General features: G+C 40.7%; 1 pseudogene; it reads right to left on the bottom strand.

Annotated features, from left to right (window-relative positions):
* Nucleotides 1-2,741: 2,741 nt before the first annotated feature.
* LOC102952904 lies at nucleotides 2,742-4,264 on the bottom strand (annotated as a pseudogene).
* Nucleotides 4,265-8,816: the final 4,552 nt, after the last annotated feature.

The following is an 8,816-nucleotide window of genomic DNA, read 5'->3' on the forward strand; positions in this document are numbered from 1 at the left end:
GTCTCTTTAGTCTCTGCCATGTGAGGTCAGTAAGAAGAGGGCCATATGCAAGCCAGGAAGAGAGCTATCCCCAGGAAACGAATCAGCCAGCACTGTGATCTTGGACTCCTACAGATTTATGAGAAATAAATTTTTGTTGTTTAAGTCAATGAGTCTATGGCATTTGTATGACAGCCTTAGCTGGCTTCAATAAATCTTTGGCTATTTAGGCTTTTTGTGGATTCATATGAATTTTAGAATTTTTCTAATTCTGTAAAAAATGCCATTGAAATCTTGATAGAGATTACAACTGAATCTGTAGATGGCTTTAAGTAGTATTGACATTCTAACAATATTAACTCTTTCAATTCTTACACATAGGATATTTTCCATCTACTTGTGTCTTCTTTGATTTTTATCAAGGTCCTTATAGTTTTTAGGGTGGAGATCTTTTACCTCCCTGATTAAATTTATTTCTAAGTATTTTATTATTTTTTTTAAATATGAAATTTATTGTCAAATTGGTTTCCATACACCACCCATTGCTCATCCCAAAAGGTGCCCTCCTCAATACCCATCACCCACCCTCCCCTCCCTCCCACCCCCCATCAACCCTCAGTTTGTTCTCAGTTTTTAACAGTCTCTTATGCTTTGGCTCTCTCCTACTCTAACCTCTTTTTTTCTCTTCCCCTCCCCCATAGACTTCTGTTAAGTTTCTCAGGATCCACATAAGAGTGAAAACATATGGTATCTGTCTTTCTCTGTATGACTTATTTCACTTAACATAACACTCTCCAGTTCCATCCACATTGCTACAAAGGGCCATATTTCATTCTTTCTCATTGCCACGTAGTATTCCATTGTGTATATAAACCACAATTTCTTTATCCATTCATCAGTTGATGGACATTTAGGCTCTTTCCATAATTTGGCTATTGTTGAGAGTGCTGCTATAAACATTGGGGTACAAGTGCCCCTATGCATCAGTACTCCTGTATCCCTTGGGTAAATTCCTAGCAGTGCTATTGCTGGGTCATAGGGTAGGTCTATTTTTAATTTTTTGAGGAACCTCCACACGGTTTTCCAGAGCAGCTGCACCAGTTTGCATTCCCACTAACAGTGCAAGAGGGTTCCCGTTTCTCCACATCCTCTCCAGCATCTATAGTCTCCTGATTTGTTCATTTTAGCCACTCTGACTGGCATGAGGTGAAATCTGAGTGTGGTTTTGATTTGTATTTCCCTGATGAGGAGTGACGTTGAGCATTTTTTCATGTGCCTATTGACCATCCGGATGTCTTCTTTAGAGAAGTGTCTATTCATGCTTTCTGCCCATTTCTTCACTGGGTTATTTGTTTTTTGGGTGTGGAGTTTGGTGAGCTCTTTATAGATTTTGGATACTAGCCCTTTGTCCGATATGTCATTTGCAAATATCTTTTCCCATTCTGTTGGTTGCCTTTTAGTTTTGTTGGTTGTTTCCTTTGCTGTGCAGAAGCTTTTTATCTTCATGAGGTCTCAATAGTTCATTTTTGCTTTCAATTCCCTTGCCTTTGGGGATGTGTCAAGTAAGAAATTGCTGTGGCTGAGATCAGAGAGGTTTTTTCCTGCTTTCTCCTCTAGGGTTTTGATGGTTTCCTGTCTCACATTCAGGTCCTTTATCCATTTTGAGTTTATTTTTGTGAATGGTGTGAGAAAGTGGTCTAGTTTCATCTTTCTGCATGTTGCTGTCCAGTTCTCCCAGCACCATTTGTTACAGAGACTGTCTTTTTTCCATTGGATATTCCTTCCTGCTTTGTCAAAGATTAGTTGGCCATACTTTTGTGGATCTAGTTCTGGGGTTTCTATTCTATTCTGTTGGTCTGTGTGTCTGTTTTTGTGCCAATACCATGCTGTCTTGATGACAGCTTTGTAGTAGAGGCTAAAGTCTGGGATTGTGATGCCTCCTGCTTTGGCCTTCTTCTTCAAAATTACTTTGGATATTTGGGGCTTTTTGTGGTTCCATAAAAAATTTAGGATTGCTAGTTCTAGCTTCGAGAAGAATGCTGGTGCAATTTTGATTGGGATTGCATTGAATGTGTAGATAGCTTTGGGTAGTATTGACATTTTGACAATATTTATTCTTCCAATCCATGAGCACGGAATGTTTTCCCATTTCTTTATAACTTCTTCAATTTCCTTCATAAAAACCATTTATGAAAAGCCTACAGCTAATATCATCCTCAATGGGGAAAAACTGAGAGCTTTCTCCCTGAGATCAGGAACACAATATGGATGTCCACTCTTACTGCTGTTGTTTAACATAGTGTTGGAAGTTCTAGCATCAGCAATAAGACAACAAAAGGAAATCAAAGGGATCAAAATTGGCAAAGATGAAGTTAAGCTTTCACTTTTTGCAGATGACATGATATTATAAATGGAAAATCCGATAGACTCCACCAAAAGTCTGCTAGAACTGATACATGAATTCAGCAAAGTTGCGGGATACAAAATCAATGTACAGAAATCATTTGCATTCTTATACACTAATAATGAAGCAACAGAAAGACAAATAAAGAAACTGATCCCATTCACAATTGCACCAAGCAGCATAAAATACCTAGGAATAAATCTAACCAAAGATGTAAAAGATCTGTATGCTGAAAACTGTAGAAAGCTTATGAAGGAAATTGAAGAAGATATAAAGAAATGGAAAAACATTCCATGTTCATGGATTAGAAGAATAAATATTGTTAAAATGTCAAGTGAATTTTAAATGAAAAGTAGAATTAGGGTTTCCAGAGCGTTAGGAGCCCATTTTCACTGTAGGTAGCAATCAGATTCTGATGAGAGTGATGTGTGATACCAATCACATCCTTCTTGTGAATTGTCAAAGTTCTCTTGCATTTGCTGGTGACTGTGCTAACACAGGAGAGCACAAAGTCCTCCTACACAGCAGATCCATTCACCACAGGGAGATAGGGCATGGCAAACAGAATCACCACCTTCTTTGTTTCTTACCAGAGATGAAGTTTCTGACAATCTGCCCCTGCATGTTCATGATGACCACTGTATTTGATCTTCCACATACCACAAAGTGCTCTGGGTTTTTAGGAAGCAGGATCACACTGTTGATAGTGATATCTGTCCCTGCAATGCTGCCCAGGGATTTAAACGGATTTGAACGTTTTGTGGTCTTCATATTCCAGATATTTACAGTCCCATCAGAGGATGCACTAATAATACAATGTCCATCTTGTGTAAAAGTTAATCTATTTAACAAAAGAGGAATGGCCACAAAATTCCTTCAGGGTTTTCCCAGATTTTAAACCATGAATTCTAATTGTCTGGTCAAAAGAGGCAGTAAGGATATCACTGCTATCCTTAGAAAAGATTTTCTGTGACACCTTTACTGTGTGCCCTTTCAAATCTCCTAAACACTGTCCACTTTGAATCTTCCCCATACCTTGATTTTTTCCATTGTGGACCCCAGTTGCTAACATTTCTTTATCTCTGCTGAAACACATGCAGAGGACAGCATTATCCATCATCCTAAAGTCATCCTGGGCCTGGAACTAAAGATCCTTTCTGATTTTTCCAGTTGTAAAGTTCTAGACTTCAGTGAATCCAACAACAGGCCCAGTGACCAAATACTGACCATCTGGAGAAAATTGAGCACACTCCATATGTGATTTCTGACTAAACTTAATATGACGGTTCAGTTGTGTAGGAAACTTTTCTTCTTCTACATCTTTGACGGTTGTTTTGCCTCAGAACAAATCTATGTAGTCATTCCAGGAGGAAGCAATCCCTGATGTTGCTGCCACTTCAGTACCTGTCCCAGTAATGCCATGAGGTGAGATGGAGACACCACTGACTTCTCAGGTAAGGACTGGGAAATTGCTGCTCTTCTCTTTGCTACTTCTATTTGGGTAGACCTCACGAGGATCGAAATAAGACCTGGCCAAGAGGTTCTTCAAATGAACACACTGCTCTGGCTGTGTTTGTTTTAACATGATCATGGGAGCAGTCTGTCTCAGGAGTGACCTGGAAGCCCCCAATTCACGCAGCTCTATCAATTCCAGAACAACCCATTCATAGAGGTGAATGAGGGTTTTGTCTGGCAATTTCAGAGACTGTAAAACAGTATCCCAGTATTAATGTCAGCTACAAAACTTTCAGTGCTGTCCATGATGTTCAGAGACACAGTAGTCTCTTCCTGTACATTAGCTAATGCCTGATATACGCTGTTTTCCTTCAGGTATTGTATGATAAGATGGGTCACATCCAAGCACTTGATTTTGATCAACATAGCATTATCCTCACAGGCACAGAACTCACTCCAGTATTCAGAATCAGAATTTTTGGAAACTCTTCTGGTTATTCTAATGTGCAGTCCAGTTTGAAAACTGCTGGACTAGAGTGGTGTTGCTTACAATTTTATGTACATAAGGATCTCCTCGAATCTCATCAGGTCTGGGATGGGGCCTCACATGCCCTATTTCTGACAAGTTTCCAGGATTTTCAGTTGCTACTGGCCCAAGGGCCACACTTGGAAAAACAAGGTCTACTAGGCAACCATGCAATGCCCTCTACCTTATGTATCCTCAGGGTACTTGCCCCAGTAGGGATCTGTGATTGGTCATCAGGCCCTACCTTCTCCCAATGTAGTCCTCAAGCTAAAGTCCTATCTCACATATCTTGTCCTCATTTGGTCTCTAGCACAGGCATCAGGCCTCTGTAGCACTCAGAAACACTGCCCAGGGAGGTGAGTTTATCCTTGACAAACCAACAAGAGCACAAGAGCTGGAATGTCCTGTTACTGTTGCTGCCTAAAATCAGTTAATTTTTCTCTCAGATGCTATAGCCATCTTGGTTGTCCTAGAGTTTTCTTGTGCAGGTAAAGGGACTTTACTCTTTTTTCTGGTTCTAGACACTGACCCAAAGTGAGCTTTTTCTACCTTGAACAAAGGGCAGAGTTGAGCTCTGGTGTTCAGGGAATGTAATTGGAGCCCAGTTTTCTCACACTCCGCTGTCCCCACCTCTGTCTATGGACTTATCTTTTAAAAAATCCTTTAAATGTAGTTGCTCATGGCTGAAGTCAGGGCACAGGCCCACGGCAGCCAGGGCCTGCCTTGAGTGGGCTGAGAGCAGCAATTCCTTTGCACTGTCCCCATCACTGGAGGGCATCTACTCCAAACTTGTAAGTGTGTTACACCTAGGACAGGGGAAGCTGCTCTCAAGGTCTCAGTCAGGTGGGCTCTCACCCACCTGTGCTTCTATATTCTATGGGCAAAGTCTCTGGAAGCACACAGTTTTAATCCTGCCTTGTTCCTCCCCAGAAAAGATGTAAATTCAGTGCCATTGGCACCCTGAATCTGCATCAGCAGAGGCTGCTTTGTGACTCCGGGTGGGAGGTGAAAATCAATTGTAATCTGCCTCGTTTACTCCCAGGGTTCCAGTTCGTGCTATCAAGTGTTAATGGAGAGTAAGGGAGAGAAATTATATTCCCATTGATTATCTGTGTACTAGTTGAGATAGATTTTAGCCACACTGAAATTTATTAAGGTAGGGAGGTTTAGACTTATACAAGAATTTTTGTAGGCAGTGCTTATCTGTTGGTGCTAATAAGGAAGTGACTAGGCACCTAAAATTATGGAGAGGACTCTAAGCAATGCATCCAGGAACTTAGCAACCTGGCTATTGTTGTCCTTGAAGTCAAAGTGATAGGTAGGAGTAGACTGAGGCAGTCAAGTTATGCATACCAAAGAGAAAAAGAGACCAAATGTCTAAGATTTGGTTAAATGCAGCTCGAACAGTAGCTGTCAAATATCAAGTATGACGTCTAAGGGAGCCTATCCAGGGCAAGTGAGGCGGAACATAATCCTACAGTGGCACCTGGTGGTGCGGGGGGATTCCTTGGGGGTCAGGAAGAGGTGTAAGGATGCCCCTCCTAATGAGAGTGCAGGAGGCTGGTAAGGTCATTGGTTTAAAATCTGATGAGAACAGTGTAAGCATACACCCTCTTCTCATCTTTTAGCAAACTTTGTGGTGCATTCAGTGACTATTCCCAAGGCTAATTCTGGTTCCCTCACTTCTTACCTGTGCAGTCATGGGACATTTCTTTAACCTCTCTGACCTTCAGATTCTCATCTGAATGAGGGGAGGTTAAGGGAGTATTTAATAAGTTCAAAATATGTAAAGGGTGTAACATAGGGTCTGACATTGCTTAATAAATCACTTAATAAATACTAGTTGTTATTTTGATTGTTTTTTGTTTTGTTTTGTTTATAAGGGATAAATACTATTCTATTAGTTGTTATGGTCAATGGATTATGATCTTGCTTCATAAAAAAAAAAAATTCCCTAGACTTCCAAGCTTACTGGTGGAAGGAGGCTCCCCCATTAGAAAAGAATAGCTGAACAGGTATAACACTGCCCCCAACATTTCTTGCACCTGTGCTCACCTCCATAATCACTTTGGCTCCTGGTAGGGAGGAGGGAAACAAAGGCAAAAGAATTGTAGCTTAAATTAAATCCTACAGTTTGGAGCCCACTAATAGACACCTGAAACATGCACCTTCCTCCGAGGACTTATGGCTGCATTAGTGCCTTAATGTTTAAGTTTTATTAAAGACTACAAGTAACCTTATCTTAACAGCAGCTAGCCCTTCAAGGTTCTGAAAGCCTTCCATCAAAGTTCCTTAGAAACTTACTTATCTCTATCTTTCCTCCCTCCACAAACTTAAAAGCATATAATCAGTCACTCCTCACAACCCCAGTGCTACTCTTTCTGCCCATGGATCCTGTTCCCATGCTTTAATAAAATCACCTTTTTGCACCCAAAATGGCTCAGGAATTCTTTCTTAGCCATTTTCTCTGAACCCCAAAATTTCATAATTTCATCAGTAAGAGTAGATAGGGATACTGCTGTACCTTTAACACCTGAGTCAAGAAGAAATCCAAAAGTTCCCTGATTCCTCTTAGCAGAGGCAGTAACAACCTATGAAAGCTGCACAAAATACAATCTTTTAAAAGTATAATTTTCTTTCTGGAACTCCTAAGTCCCACCATTCTGAGTGAGCTATCAGGAGCTGAGAGAAGTCCTCCTTCTGAGGTTCCTCATTTCCAGCCTGCCTCCCCTCTCTAACACATGTCTTTCCAAAGTTCTTTCCCAGATGCCTAAATCAGTCTTTCCCGACCACTGAGGGCTTTTCCCCAGATTCCCCTTTTTTTTTCCTGAGCCATTTCTGTATGTAAATCACCTGCATTGCAGTGTAGCAAAAAATTCCACTGCAAGCCACATAAACTGTATTGTATCATAGCACAACACTAAAGCCACAGTGGTTACATGCTCAGGATGGCACATACACAATAACCCACTTGTTTTCTCTCGGAAGCCCGTTGTCTTTCTTTAGATAATTTGCTATTCTCCCAGAGAATAGAGGTTATAATGTACATTCTTCATCAACATTTGCAAGTTTAGACTCTACTGATGAGAAATAAAATTTATTCTTACAAAAATATGTTCCCATTTCCATCTGCTTTTAGGAAATGGTCCAGATCCACTTTTGCCCTGGTCACCTCTGGCTGTGATGCACACAGCTGTGTGGGTGACAGCTCGGGGTTCCTGGGTGATAGAGTTTTCCACCAGGTGAACCTCTCGTTGAAATGTTGTTTCATTCCTAGTTGTTTATGCTGTGCTCATTAATATTCAGTTCAGTAGTTGTAGGGCATCTACTTGTGTCAGGTGTTGTGCAAGGACATGAGTAACAAGGATCTAGTGGACATGGGTCATCTATGGGTGCTCCATGTCTTTTGCATATTGCCTGTACATTTAATAATCTCCACCTCACCTATCCAGATCCTTCTGTAATAACATGAAATCCAAAATATGTTTTCCAGACTTCCTGTGAGCATACACCTTCTTTCTGACTTTCCTGGGAAGAGTTGAAGTCTTTACCCACAAACAGGGAATTTCTCCCATTTCTCTTCTAGTGTGCTCAAATGAAGCCTCACAGATGGTGACCCTCAAGCTCTTCAGGCTTTTGACACCTGAAATCCCATTTCCCTGAGGCTTTGTGATTCCTCCACCAAGATCCTATTTCTGCTGCTTCTATGTCTGTTAAAGTTATCTTATTTTCCATTATTCTGATAAATCCTTTACATTTTCAGAATACACTTCTTCTCTCTAACTTTAAAAAATACTTATTTATTTTGAGAGAGAAAGAGACAGCAGGAGAAGCAGAAGCCAAAGCAGGCTCTGTGCTGTTGGTGCAGAGCCTGACATGGGACTCGAGCTCATGAACTGTGAGATCATGACCTGAGCTGAAGTCAAGTCATATGCTTAACTGACTGAGCCACCCAGGTGCCCCATCCAATGCTACTTTGAAACATTGTTCCTTCAACCCATGGGGGAGGGGAAGGAAAGAAAAAGAGAGGTTAGAGTGGGAGAGAACCAAAGCATAAGAGACTCTTAAAAACTGAGAACAAACTGAAGGCTGATGGGGGGTGGGAGGGAGGGGAGGGTGGGTGATGGGTATTGAAGAGGGCATCTTTTGGGATGAGCACTGGGTGTTGTATGGAAACCAATTTGACAATAAATTTCATATATTTAAAAAAATAAAAATCAAAAAATAAAAATCAAAAAAAAAAACATTGTTCCTTCTCTTGGAAACTTTCTCCTTATTTAAAAGTCAAAACCTTCTTCTTAATATCATCCCCCTCTTCTTGTTTAAGTAATTGACACAACTTTCTGGAACTCCTCTTTCATTGAGAACTTATGCAGGGGACTCTCAACCCATCTTTAATGCTGCAGATTAAGTCTTCATTTTAACTTTCATGGTATTCAGTTTTCATCCTCC

This window comes from Panthera tigris, chromosome A3, assembly GCF_018350195.1.
Source record: "Panthera tigris isolate Pti1 chromosome A3, P.tigris_Pti1_mat1.1, whole genome shotgun sequence".
Taxonomy (NCBI): domain Eukaryota; kingdom Metazoa; phylum Chordata; class Mammalia; order Carnivora; family Felidae; genus Panthera; species Panthera tigris.